Here is a 12,792-nt window from a genome sequence, read left to right as displayed (position 1 = left end):
TTCTTGGGCACAAGGGACTATGGTGGTCTGCTTGAAACATGTTGCTATTACAGACTCGGGACAGGCTGCGAATGTCAGTGAAGACACTTGCCAGTTGGTCAGCGCATGCTCGGAATACACGTCCTGGTAATCCATCAGGCACTGAGGCCTTACAAATATTGACCTGTTTAAAGGTCTTACTCACATCGGCTATGGAGAGCGTAATCACACAGTCATCAGCCCCGCCACATCCTACGAGCGACGGAGCCGGTGTAGTACGATTCAATCTTAGACCTGTATTGAAGCGTTGCCTTTTGATGGGTCGTTGGAGGGCACAGCAGAATTTCTTATCAGCATCCAGTTTAGAGCCACTAGGAGCACCGCGTCTGGATGAGCATTTTCCTGTTTACTTATGACCCTATACAGCTCGTTGAGTGCCGTCTTAGAGCAAGCATCGGTTTGTGGTGGTAAATAGACAGCTATGAAAAATATAGATGAAAACTCTCTTGGTAAATAGTGTGGTCTACAGCTTATCATGAGATACTCTACCTCAGGTGAGCAAAACCTTAATATTAGATGTCATGCACCCACTATTATTTACAAATAGACACAGACCGCCACCCCTTGTCGTACAGGAGGAAGCATAGAAAAATACTTCTTGAAATTCTCGATTATCATAGATTTATCGGTTATTACAGTGTTTACTAGCCTCAGTGCAGTGGGCAGCTGGGAGGAGGTGCTCTTATTCTCCATGGACTTTACAGTGTCCCAGAACTTTTTGGAGTTTGTGCTACAGGATGCAAATTACTGTTTGAAAAAGCTAGCCTTTGCTTTCCGAACTGCCTGTGTATATTGGTTCCTAACTTCCCTGAAAAGTTACATATCGCGGGGGCTATTCGATGCTAATGCAGTACGCCACAGGATGTTCTTGTGATGGTCAAGAGGAGTCAAGTCATTTTTTGAATGGGGCATGCTTATTTAAGATGGTGAGGAAAGCACTTTTAAAGAATAACCAGGCATCCTCTACTGACGGAATGAGGTAAATATCCTTCCAGGATAGTTTGGCCAGGTCGATTAGAAAGGCCTGCTCACTGAAGTGTTTTAGGGAGCGTTTGACCGAGGACCCATTACTGAACAGGCAATGAGGCAGTGATCGCTGAGACCCTGGTTTTATTTAACTAGGCAGGTTAGTTAAGAATAAATTCTTATTTTCAATGACGGCCTAGGAACAGTGGGTTAACTGCCTGTTCAGGGGCAGAATGACAGATTAGTACCTTGTCAGCTCAGGGATTTGAACTTGCAACCTTCTGGTTACTAGTCCAACGCTCTAACCACTAGGCTACCCTGCCGCCCCAGAGTGGTAGAGAAAAAGCAGTCCGATTTGCTCGCGCTGTGCAGACTGGCAGGAATTGACCGGGCAGAGGCTGGCTGATGTCCAAGTAAACGGTGATGACCGCAAAGCAGTGGCTAACTGACTACTAGCTAGTTAGCTGGCTAGCTCAGATGGGGGTTCCGGTTCTAAAATGTAAAAAATAGCAGATCCGTACCACATTGGGTGAGGCGGTTTGGAAGACAGTATGTTCAGTCCGTAGTGAGATGATGAAAATGAGATTAAAAACATAAAAATATAATACGAAATATATATGAAGAAAACAATGTATACATGGGACGGGACAAAACAAATAGATGTCCTACTGCTACGCCATCTTGGAAAGTGGTTTATTATAATACCATCTATCTTTTCATACTTGTGCAAATCTTAATAAAACAGAAAATGGATACAATTCAATGGATATCAATCAACAAAGAGGTAAAAATATGTAGGCTAATAAAAATATGTTGAAGGCTAGCTGTATTGGGTGCAAATGACTGAACTGCTCACTTTTGTGTCTATGTCTGCAGGTATACATAGGTATGTCAATTGGTATTGGTATGTTATATGCAGGGCACATTTACCATCCTCCCTTAATGAACCTCTTCAATTAATATCCCACAGTTCTCTACATTATGGACAAGGTATGTGTATGATAACCACAGTTTTTTTAAATTAACATTTACAACAAACCAAGTTATGAATACTGTCATGTATGAATACTGTAATGTTTTGTTAATCATCTGTATAATTACAATTTGTTTTGATTCACAGACTTCACCCTCCCTACACCTCTGATGAATATAACAGGAAACCTGTTTGATGATCATGCACTGCAAAATCATTCTGGCTACGGATAAGGAGAACATCAACACATTAACATCAACACGCCCTTGCACTGGGAGTATACCTCATATTTAGATTTATTTATTTTGCTTTGCCACTAAAATCATAATAAACACTGGCAACTAAAATATTGTGATATTGTCATGTTTTGTCATTTATTATCTTGTCTTGTCCCTGTGCTTCCCATTCTATTCGTTTCCCTCTGCTGGTCTTATTAGGTTCTTTCCCTCTTTCTATCCCTCTCTCTCCCCCTCCCTCTCTCACTCTCTCGCTCTCTCTTCTCTCTATCGTTCCGTTCCTGCTCCCAGCTGTTCCTATTCCCCTAATCAATCATTTAGTCTTCCCACACCTGTTCCCGATCCTTTCCCCTGATTAGAGTCCCTATTTCTTCCTTTGTGTTCCGTTCCTGTCCTGTCGGTTCCTTGTCTAGAATTCACCGTGCTGTGTTTGTGTATCGCCCTGTCGTGTCGTGTTTTCCTCAGATGCTGCGTGGTGAGCAGTTGTCTGAGTCTGTCTGGTTCAAGTGCCTTCCCGAGGCAACCTGCTGTTCACCTGCTGTTCAAGATCGAGTCTCCAGTTTGTCCTCGTCATTTCGAGTGAAAGTTGTGTTTTTTGTTTGTATTTACTTTACTGGATTAAAGACTCTGTTTTCGCCAAGTCGCTTTTGGGTCCTCTTTCACCTGCATGACAGAAGGAACCGACCAAGGAATGGACCCAGCGACTTCAGACGCTCGTTACACTGCCGTCGAGATCCAAGGAGCCATGCTCGGCAGACACGAGCAGGAATTGTCTGCTGCTCGCCATGCCGTGGAGAACCTGGCCGCTCAGGTTTCCGACCTCTCTGGACAGTTCCAGAGTCTACGTCTCGTGCCACCTGTTACTTCCTGGCCTGCCGAGCCTCCAGAACCTAGGGTTAATAACCCACCTTGCTACTCCGGGCAGCCCACTGAGTGCCGCTCCTTTCTCACGCAGTGTGAGATTGTGTTCTCTCTCCAACCCAACACATACTCTAGAGAGAGAGCTCGGGTTGCTTACGTCATTTCACTCCTTACTGGCCGGGCTCGAGAATGGGGCACAGCTATCTGGGAGGCAAGGGCTGATTGCTCTAACAAGTTCCAGAACTTTAAAGAGGAGATGATTCGGGTTTTTGACCGTTCAGTTTTTGGTAGGGAGGCTTCTAGGGCCCTGGCTTCCTTATGCCAAGGTGAACGGTCCATAACGGATTATTCTATTGAGTTTCGCACTCTTGCTGCCTCTAGTGAGTGGAACGAGCCGGCGCTGCTCGCTCGTTTTCTGGAGGGACTCCACGCAGTGGTTAAGGATGAGATTCTCTCCCGGGAGGTTCCTTCAGATGTGGACTCTTTGATTGCTCTCGCCATCCGCATAGAACGACGGGTAGATCTTCGTCACCGGGCTCGTGGAAGAGAGCTCGCATCAACGGTGTTTCCCTGCTCCGCATCGCAACCATCTCCCTCCTCTGGCTCAGAGTCTGAGCCCATGCAGCTGGGAGGGATTCGCATCTCGACTAAGGAGAGGGAACGGAGGATCACCAACCGCCTGTGCCTCTATTGCGGAGTTGCTGGACATTTTGTTAATTCATGTCCAGTAAAAGCCAGAGCTCATCTGTAAGCGGAGGGCTACAGGTGAGCGCAACTACTCAAGTCTCTCCATCAAGATCCTGTACTACTTTGTCGGTCCATCTACGCTGGACCGGTTCGGGTGCTACATGTAGTGCCTTGATAGACTCTGGGGCTGAGGGTTGTTTCATGGACGAAGCATGGGTTCGGAAACATGACATTCCTTTCAGAGAGTTAGAGAAGCCTACGCCCATGTTCGCCTTAGATGGTAGTCATCTTCCCAGTATCAGATTTGAGACACTACCTTTAACCCTCACAGTATCTGGTAACCACAGTGAGACTATTTCTTTTTTGATTTTTCGTTCACCGTTTACACCTGTTGTTTTGGGTCATCCCTGGCTAGTATGTCATAATCCTTCTATTAATTGGTCTAGTAATTCTATCCTATCCTGGAACGTTTCTTGTCATGTGAAGTGTTTAATGTCTGCCATCCCTCCCGTTTCTTCTGTCCCTACTTCTCAGGAGGAACCTGGCGATTTGACAGGAGTGCCGGAGGAATATCATGATCTGCGCACGGTCTTCAGTCGGTCCCGAGCCAACTCCCTTCCTCCTCACCGGTCGTATGATTGTAGTATTGATCTCCTTCCGGGGACCACTCCTCCTCGGGGTAGACTATACTCTCTGTCGGCTCCCGAACGTAAGGCTCTCGAGGATTATTTGTCTGTGTCTCTTGACGCCGGTACCATAGTGCCTTCTTCCTCTCCGGCCGGGGCGGGGTTCTTTTTGTTAAGAAGAAGGACGGTACTCTGCGCCCCTGCGTGGATTATCGAGGGCTGAATGACATAACGGTTAAGAATCGTTATCCGCTTCCCCTTATGTCATCAGCCTTCGAGATTCTGCAGGGAGCCAGGTGCTTTACTAAGTTGGACCTTCGTAACGCTTACCATCTCGTGCGCATCAGAGAGGGGGACGAGTGGAAAACGGCGTTTAACACTCCGTTAGGGCATTTTGAGTACCGGGTTCTGCCGTTTGGTCTCGCCAATGCGCCAGCTGTTTTTCAGGCATTAGTTAATGATGTTCTGAGAGACATGCTGAACATCTTTGTTTTTGTCTATCTTGACGATATCCTGATTTTTTCTCCGTCACTCGAGATTCATGTTCAGCACGTTCGACGTGTTCTACAGCGCCTTTTAGAGAATTGTCTCTACGTAAAGTCTGAGAAGTGCTCTTTTCATGTCTCCTCCGTTACTTTTCTCGGTTCCGTTATTTCCGCTGAAGGCATTCAGATGGATTCCGCTAAGGTCCAAGCTGTCAGTGATTGGCCCGTTCCAAGGTCACGTGTCGAGTTGCAGCGCTTTTTAGGTTTCGCTAATTTCTATCGGCGTTTCATTCGTAATTTCGGTCGAGTTGCTGCCCCTCTCACAGCTCTTACTTCTGTCAAGACGTGTTTTAAGTGGTCCGGTTCCGCCCAGGGAGCTTTTGATCTTCTAAAAGAACGTTTTACGTCCGCTCCTATCCTCGTTACTCCTGACGTCACTAGACAATTCATTGTCGAGGTTGACGCTTCAGAGGTAGGCGTGGGAGCCATTCTATCCCAGCGCTTCCAGTCTGACGATAAGGTTCATCCTTGCGCTTATTTTTCTCATCGCCTGTCGCCATCTGAGCGCAACTATGATGTGGGTAACCGTGAACTGCTCGCCATCCGCTTAGCCCTAGGCGAATGGCGACAGTGGTTGGAGGGGGCGACCGTTCCTTTTGTCGTTTGGACAGACCATAAGAACCTTGAGTACATCCGTTCTGCCAAACGACTTAATGCCCGTCAAGCTCGTTGGGCGTTGTTTTTCGCTCGTTTCGAGTTTGTGATTTCTTACCGTCCGGGTAGCAAGAACACCAAGCCTGATGCCTTATCCCGTCTGTTTAGTTCTTCTGTGGCTTCTACTGATCCCGAGGGGATTCTTCCTTATGGGCGTGTTGTCGGGTTAACAGTCTGGGGAATTGAAAGACAGGTTAAGCAAGCACTCACGCACACTGCGTCGCCGCGCGCTTGTCCTAGTAACCTCCTTTTCGTTCCTGTTTCCACTCGTCTGGCTGTTCTTCAGTGGGCTCACTCTGCCAAGTTAGCTGGTCATCCCGGTGTTCGAGGCACTCTTGCGTCTATTCGCCAGCGCTTTTGGTGGCCGACTCAGGAGCGTGACACGCGCCGTTTCGTGGCTGCTTGTTCGGACTGCGCGCAGACTAAGTCGGGTAACTCTCCTCCTGCCGGTCGTCTCAGACCGCTCCCCATTCCTTCTCGACCATGGTCTCACATCGCCCTAGACTTCATTACCGGTCTGCCTTTGTCTGCGGGGAAGACTGTGATTCTTACGGTTGTCGATAGGTTCTCTAAGGCGGCACATTTCATTCCCTCGCTAAACTTCCTTCCGCTAAGGAGACGGCACAAATCATTATCGAGAATGTATTCAGAATTCATGGCCTCCCGTTAGACGCCGTTTCAGACAGAGGCCCGCAATTCACGTCACAGTTTTGGAGGGAGTTCTGTCGTTTGATTGGTGCGTCCGTCAGTCTCTCTTCCGGGTTTCATCCCCAGTCTAACGGGCAAGCAGAGAGGGCCAATCAGACGATTGGTCGCATACTACGCAGCCTTTCTTTCAGAAACCCTGCGTCTTGGGCAGAACAGCTCCCTGGGCAGAATACGCTCACAATTCGCTTCCTTCGTCTGCTACCGGGTTATCTCCGTTTCAGAGTAGTCTGGGTTACCAGCCTCCTCTGTTCTCATCCCAGCTTGCCGAGTCCAGCGTTCCCTCCGCTCAAGCGTTTGTCCAACGTTGTGAGCGCACCTGGAGGAGGGTGAGGTCTGCACTTTGCCGTTACAGGGCACAGACTGTGAGAGCCGCCAATAAACGCAGGATTAAGAGTCCAAGGTATTGTTGCGGCCAGAGAGTGTGGCTTTCCACTCGCAACCTTCCTCTTACGACAGCTTCTCGTAAGTTGACTCCGCGGTTCATTGGTCCGTTCCGTGTCTCCCAGGTCGTCAATCCTGTCGCTGTGCGACTGCTTCTTCCGCGACATCTTCGTCGCGTCCATCCTGTCTTCCATGTCTCCTGTGTTAAGCCCTTTCTTCGCACCCCCGTTCGTCTTCCCTCCCCCCTCCCGTCCTTGTCGAGAGCGCACCTATTTACAAGGTACATAAGATCATGGACATGCGTTCTCGGGGACGGGGTCACCAATACTTAGTGGATTGGGAGGGTTACGGTCCTGAGGAGAGGAGTTGGGTTCCGTCTCGGGACGTGCTGGACCGTTCACTCATTGATGATTTCCTCCGTTGCCGCCAGGATTCCTCCTCGAGTGCGCCAGGAGGCGCTCGGTGAGGGGGGGTACTGTCATGTTTTGTCATTTATTATCTTGTCTTGTCCCTGTGCTTCCCATTCTATTCGTTTCCCTCTGCTGGTCTTATTAGGTTCTTTCCCTCTTTCTATCCCTCTCTCTCCCCCTCCCTCTCTCACTCTCTCGCTCTCTCTTCTCTCTATCGTTCCGTTCCTGCTCCCAGCTGTTCCTATTCCCCTAATCAATCATTTAGTCTTCCCACACCTGTTCCCGATCCTTTCCCCTGATTAGAGTCCCTATTTCTTCCTTTGTGTTCCGTTCCTGTCCTGTCGGTTCCTTGTCTAGAATTCACCGTGCTGTGTTTGTGTATCGCCCTGTCGTGTCGTGTTTTCCTCAGATGCTGCGTGGTGAGCAGTTGTCTGAGTCTGTCTGGTTCAAGTGCCTTCCCGAGGCAACCTGCTGTTCACCTGCTGTTCAAGATCGAGTCTCCAGTTTGTCCTCGTCATTTCGAGTGAAAGTTGTGTTTTTTGTTTGTATTTACTTTACTGGATTAAAGACTCTGTTTTCGCCAAGTCGCTTTTGGGTCCTCTTTCACCTGCATGACAGATATTGTTATGCATATTATTATTATTGACTGGAATAGATTGAAAAAAATCACTGAAGCTGGAGTCTTATATCTCCCTCTCTACCTTTAAGCATCAGCTGTCAGAGCAGCTTACCGATCACTGTACCTGTACACAGCCCATCTGTAAATATCACAACCAATTACCTCATTTTTGTTGTTGTTGCTCTTTTGCACCCTAGCATCTCTACTTGCACATCATCATCTGCACATCTATCACTCACTCCAGTGTTAATGCTAAATTGTAATTATTTTGCCACTATGGCCTATTTATTGCCTTTCCTCCATAATCTTACTACATTTGCACACACTGTACATAGATTTTTCTATTGTGTTATTGACTGTACGTTTGTTTATCCCATGTGTAACTCTGTGTTGTTGTTTTTGTCGCACTGCTTTGCTTGGCCAGGTTGCAGTTGTAAATGATAACTTGTTCTCAACTGGCCTACCTGGTTAAATAAAGGTGAAATAAAATAAATAAGTACAAAAAATCAACAAATTGTACGCCGCCCTATGGGACTCCCAATCATGGCCGTATGTGATACAGCCTGGATTCAAACCAGGGACTGTAGTGACACCTCTTGCACTAAGATGCAGTACCCTTGACCACTACGCCACTTGGGAGCCTGAATGTTCTATATCCTCAGTCTGTGGTGAAGCTCAGCATGTATCTGCTGCTGGTCTTTGTGGCCCCCAGCCTGGCACAGTGACTTTTTCTCCGCAGACTGTATCCAGGGATCACCCTCTTGGGAGCCCTGCTTTGTAGTTGTCATCCATGACCCTCTGAGACATTCCAACCCTGACCTCTTCACCTGGTGTGGATGATTTACACATCCAGATAGGCCACAACAACCACAATTCAGATTACACCTCTGATGTTTCCTGTCTCGAGGGGACTATACGGCAGTAGGGTTGAGACTCTTCTCCACAACTCACAATATTAGTTTAAGTGGTTGCTTTGACCATAAGGCTAGTGGGTACAGTCCAGTACATTACTGGGGCCAAGCGTCCTGCCATCCAGGACCTCTATACCAGGAGGTGTCAGAGGAAGGCCCTAAAAAGGGTCAAAAACTCCAGCCACCCTAGTAATAGACTGTTCTCTCTGCTACCACACGGCAAGCGGTACCGGAGTCCAAAAGGCTTCTTTACAGCTTCTACCCCCAAGCCATAAAACTCCTGAACAGCTAATCAAATAGCTACCCAGACTATTTGCATTGCCCACCCCCCGCTTTTACGCTGCTGCTACTCTGTTTATTATCTATGCATAGTCACTTTAACTCTCCCTACATGTACATATTACCTCAATTACCTCGACTAACCTGTTCCCCTGCACATTGACTCTGTACCGAGTTCCCTCTGTATATAGCCTCGCTACTGTTATTTTTTCTGCTGCTCTTTAAATACATGTTTTACTTATCTATTTTTTTACTTAACACTAATTTTTCTTAAAACTGCATTGTTGGTTAAGGGCTTGCAAGTAAGCATTTCACTGTAAGGTTGTACCTGTTGTATTCGGTGCATGTGACAAATAACATTTTTTATTTATTTTGAATGCTAGACTTGAAAGAAGTATAGGTACGCCTATCATCAATATTACTTCTGGTTTCTGTATGCATACAGAATTTCTTTATACTCCCAAGTTAACTAGATGTAAACCAATTCTGACAGATGCCATGTGCTGCCCCTCGCCCCAGCATATTAGTGTCAACTTGACACCTCAAAAAAAGCAAAATTTCCATTTAAATGTCTCTGCTATCATAAACCAAGCATATTCTGTAACACAATCCTTGTCACCTTTTTCTAGATAGATCCGACCCACTTGGTTAGGTCTGAACACAGTCAGGGGAAGCAGGAATCTGATTTGCTGCTTTCCTTCTTGCATTTGCACACATTTTTATGAGATCAAAGGAAAACTGACAGTCATTGGTTTCAAGTCGGCGCAGTCCACTTTTCCACATAATCTCAATGACTATTCAAACTCAAAGTAATTAAAGGTGTCATACATACTATGTTCAAAATATATTGGAAGTGTTCACTAAATGTTCAGTAAAACACTCTTTGACCCAGCAATACGCATCATAAAGTGTGCAGAGAAGAAATGCAATGCAGTCAAAAGAAGAATTTCTAAAACCGCTTGTCTTGTAATGCTCTGCCATGAAGCCTTCAGTGATATAGAAAGAAGGATCCCATACATGTATGTGTAAAAGTCTACAGGGAAAAGGAGGTCTCTAAAGGAGGTCTCTAATAGGGTTCTCTAAAAGAGTCACTAAAGATAGGGTCTCTAAAGGAGGTCTCTAAAGGGGTCTCTTAACTCAATCATAAGACGTCAGCTGGTGAGGTCAAATAAGGTTCGTAATTGCCCTAGTTCTCCTGGCCATTAGGTCATGCGGTATCCTGTGACAAGATTATAGTATATATGTCAAATGTTCAATGTTGGCAATATCCTTTGACTTTAATTAAAGGGCACTGAGTGTCTACCTAGCAAAATGACTCCTCTGAAACATTTAAATGGCTGGGGCCCATCTGAATTAAAACACTGATGGCACAATCCGTCAATTGAATTTCTGCTACAGATGTAATGGCACTTATAAACATTTTATTGATTGTTTGTAACAGGTTGTAGTATAGAGGCTATTCATTCAATCTCCATTGCCAGTCCTTAAATGAATGCAAGCAAAGGCGTGGGTGGATCTCTTCTTCTGGTTTGCCAATTCCAGACAAGGAACTCCAGATATTTTTATTGCACGATGTTCTTTACATGAGTGAGTCTTGAATGACAACACTGAAAGGGACACTCCACTTCTAGTCGAGATGGGGTCTGTCCTGTTGGATGCACAGCCCTCTGGAGCCGGACCTAAGCAAGCCATTAAATCTTGGACCGTCTGATGGTTTACCCCATGTCTTCGAAGCTAGCAAAATAAACAAACTGCTGTAGGTCTGCAGAAACGGGAGATCAGGCTGAGGGCAGAGCAGAGAGACAAAAAGCTCAAGCATGCCGGGGGGAGGGAAGAGGAATGCTGAGAGAAATCTCACAGATCGAATTTCAGGAACCTGGCGAACAGGAAACTAAGAAACAATCCTGAAATGAAACTCTAAAGTCAAATGAAATCCACAAGGTTTTGGAGGTCGCAGAAAATATTATACTTCATTTTGGCTTTTTGGTAAATTATTTGTGTAAAAATTTTAAATTCTGGAAAACAGACCCCCGACTCAAATATGTTTTGGTTGGTCCAACAGTAGAGTGATTACGTTATAAGTCGGTATCCGTCGTGTGGGAGATATTGTGAGTGGGGTATGTGGCTATTTTTCACCTGTACACATTTTGCCCTGACCCCTGTAGTGAATTATTCAGTTTGATAAATGAGCATGTCATCTATGTACATCTGGAAGTGAGTAGCAGGACACATAGACAGCAGATAATAAATGGACAATGAAGGGAGCACCAAGACAACCAGTGACCCGTAACAGACCCTCCTGAGCCTTTAAAATGTAACGGATAAACCAAGTCCATGGTCATGCCATTGCCTACAGAGCTGGCAATGGTGAAGAACAATGAACACGGATAATTGTTTGGAACAAACGTGCCGTGTGCTTGTTATTTCACCATCTTGGTTTGAAGCACAGTGCAAATATTCTGATGGTTGATTTTCAGGAGGACTACTTTTTGTACTTGACAGAAAAGAGTCATAACCAATACTACAATATACTGTAGTAGTGTTATGTAGTAGTGGTCCAAAACCAGTCACTGCCGCAAACCTGTGGAAGGTTAGTTTGGCTCCATGTGGCTCTAGCTTGCTCTAATTACTACAGGATCAAAGGAGAGAAGAAGCTCTTCATCCTCATTAATGGGATTCAAACAACATTTGCAACAGACAGCAATAAGACCATGTGCGGACATCATCACACCCTCATCACACTGCACTTTAATGAAGATGAATATTACTACTCCACCTGTGTTTGGATATTTTGGGGAGGAATTTTTAATAAAGTTTTATTCAAATTAGGTTGATGAGTCCTCTGTCTTTAAATCAGAGGCGTCATGCAGAAATAGACCAAGCCTTTCCTGGCTGGGCGATGGGAGTTTCCTGTTTCTGCTCTCACTGATCCCTGACCGTTACCACATAGGACTGGGGTTGAACTTCGGAAAAGCTCCCCACAGTTCTAAACAATCGAGAACCAAATGTCAGGGCTTCATATTCCTGAGACGGAAAAAGTGGTGATTATAATGTAAAATGTATCTCCCTTTATATGAGTTGTGGTATTGCAGAGGAATGCAGATGACACTGTACAGTGTATCCTGTTGCCTGCCAGTAACCTTTCTGAGCATCCTTAGTGATACTGCGGCTTTGTGTCCTGAACTCTGTTCTACAAAAACACAATACAGTTCCTCATTCTATGTTCTCATCAACAGCCCTTCTTAGTTGGTACTACCCAATAAGAAATGCACAATGTGTGGCTGTGTATGTGTCCTTACTATTTGAACAATTTGTTGATAACAAATTCATGCAATAGTACTTCAATAGGACTTTCATAATTCAAAGAACATCCCTGGAGCCAAATCTGGCGACCATTGTAGGCCTATTTCCTGTTGTGACCTTTCACAGAAATGTGTTTCATTGACAAAAACCTGACATAATATGCTCCCTTCCCTTGCAGTTTCCATGACTAATATGTGAGGATATGATGGTGATTTAAAGAAAAGCTGTCGAAGTAGAATCTTGGTACTTGTTCTTGGCTTGGCAGATATTTGTTGGTGTACAACTGTGATAGATTGGTTTGATTAAATGTGCACAATGTGATATGTGCATTGTGATGATATCAGGTTTAGTTTTAAGTTATTGACTTTAAATGGCCTTGTTTTGATGCCATGAAGGGTAGTGTACTGTGTAGTGTACCATCACTCATTGAACCAATATGAGTGCTTCATTACAGTCAAGCACTTAGGGAGTGAACGCTATATACGGATTACATGGAGAAAATCGAACCACTCTGAAATGAAAATATCGGACCTCTCCTTTCAGCAAAATATATTTTAACTAAACCCTCACTGAATGATTTTTAAAAAATGACCC

This window comes from Oncorhynchus gorbuscha, linkage group LG01 (genome assembly GCF_021184085.1).
Source record: "Oncorhynchus gorbuscha isolate QuinsamMale2020 ecotype Even-year linkage group LG01, OgorEven_v1.0, whole genome shotgun sequence".
Lineage (NCBI taxonomy): Eukaryota > Metazoa > Chordata > Actinopteri > Salmoniformes > Salmonidae > Oncorhynchus > Oncorhynchus gorbuscha.
The sequence above is the reverse complement of the archived record's forward strand: the minus strand, read 5'-3'. Positions refer to the sequence as shown.